This window comes from Parasteatoda tepidariorum, chromosome 10, assembly GCF_043381705.1.
Source record: "Parasteatoda tepidariorum isolate YZ-2023 chromosome 10, CAS_Ptep_4.0, whole genome shotgun sequence".
Taxonomy (NCBI): Eukaryota; Metazoa; Arthropoda; class Arachnida; order Araneae; family Theridiidae; genus Parasteatoda; species Parasteatoda tepidariorum.
In genome coordinates this window covers 49122193-49124296 of record NC_092213.1, presented here as the reverse complement: position 1 = coordinate 49124296, position 2104 = coordinate 49122193, and positions in this window count along the sequence as shown.

The window sequence follows — 2104 nt, the reverse complement described above, 5'->3', positions numbered from 1 at the left end:
AAAAAAAAAACTCATAACTATCATAATTCAAAATTTTTTCGTCCAGTATTTAATTAAAAAATAATAAATAATTTTTAAAAATTATTTTTACAAGAAATTATCTTTGAGTAAACAAGTTTCACATTAGTGGGTGCAGTTTATTTTTAAATTGCACAATTAGTTTTAAAGATATGACCAAAAACGCAGAAAGTTTAATTAACATTATCGGCGACCAAACTTTCAATCACTCCACTTACTAAACTGATAGGACCACAACAGCTCTACTTAATAAAATGATAAGACCACCAAGTTGCGGCTACACCCCCCCCCCCCTNAAATAAAATTTACCTAATAAAGATCCCCCCCCCTATTTTGAGGGTCAGAAATCTAAAAACGTAAAAAAAAAATTTTTTTTAATCAGAGAAAGTGTGTTTTTGTGTTTGATTTTATGACTTACATAATAGTGAGCACTAATTAATTAGCATATTTGAAATCACCCCAAGGAATCATTAAGATTGACACTTTGTACTTGAAAGGAACGAAAGTTATTCTTGGTGATATCTGTACAAGAAAGGGAGGGCAATCATTATCGAAAACAATAACAAATATTTATTTAAACAAAACAACGTTCCATATTATTAGGGTGGAACCCTTCAGATTATAAAGTTATATTAGAAGACAATTAATTCAAGCGAATGCTTACTGCTTGGTGGTTCAATGTAGACTGATTATCAGCCCTCTGGTGGGGAGATTTCAAATTAATTAAATTTACATCTACATTTCTCAACAATATCTTACGTATAATACGGTTATTTTGTGCACTGAACAAGAACCTACACAATTATAAAACTTAATATTATATTAATTTCATAATTTATTTTATAACACTGATAGAATAAATTTGCTGTTCTTTATAAGGCAAACAAAATATTATATTTTCCCCATAGGTGAATTCCCAATAGGGTATAGGTTAAAGTTCGGATTAGCTAGCTACAATTTTGGATAAGTTTTTAATATTATTTCTAACTTAGTGAAATTCTAATAAATTATTTGATTGCATTAAAATATTCCTTTTTTTTTCTGTTCAATTTCTAAAGAGTTTTGAAATGCATTCAATAATAATAAGATTGGACGCATTTAATTTTGTTCACCTGTCAATGTACCAGGGAGGTTTAGGTTAGGTTACGATGGTTTTTTCCTCTCTTTATTGAATGATCAGATTTTTATTGGGTGTTCAGCTTAACAAGTTCCACTGTCACTGGGAAAATTTCGTATTAAATTACGGTAAAAAGTACCGTCACTCAGGGTATCGATACTTTGACCGTAAAATCCATTTTTACCGGAACATGTTACGGAACAAAAAGTCTGATATATCGTGATTTTTACAGCAATAATTGCAGTTAAAACTCTGAATCACTCTAATTAAATAAATATTACTGTAAAATTACTGTATAATATAAAGAAAGAGAAAGAGTTTAGACTTCCATAAAATCGATGTTGCTCTGTTCTTACTGGTAGACTAATTTAATGGAATTTTTTTAAATTCACTCTATTATTCTGATGGGACATTCTAAATTGCCTTCAAGGATCATGTTACTTTACTTTTAAATAATAATTGTCTTATTTTAAAATAATTATGAAATTAAAAACGGAACGAATATTAAATATCGAGAAGGTTTTGATAAAATTGATACATATAACAGGGTTTAATATGCAGAAAACACTGTTTTTTGTAATTCTCCGTTTGAATTTTTGGTCATTAAAAAGAAAAAAAAATATTGAAAGAAAGAAAAAAGAAAAAGAGACAGAGAATGCATAACATTATTGAAAAATGGTGTCCATTGCATTAAGGAATTAAACTTAATTATGGGTCAATCAATAAGTTAAACCTAGTTAAGAGTTAATAAATTAAACTTATCTTTGATTTTTAATTAATTAGTTAAACTCTTTTAAATTAAATAATTTAAAAGTTTTAACCGATGTTTTAAGCTAGAAGATTTGTAAGCAATTTTATGACCACCAAATAAAATTTTTTTATTTATCCTCAGCGACGCAAAGAAATATTTTCCCCTCTTACTTCAGTTTTTATTTATTATTCTATTTAAACTAGTCATGTGGTTAAATT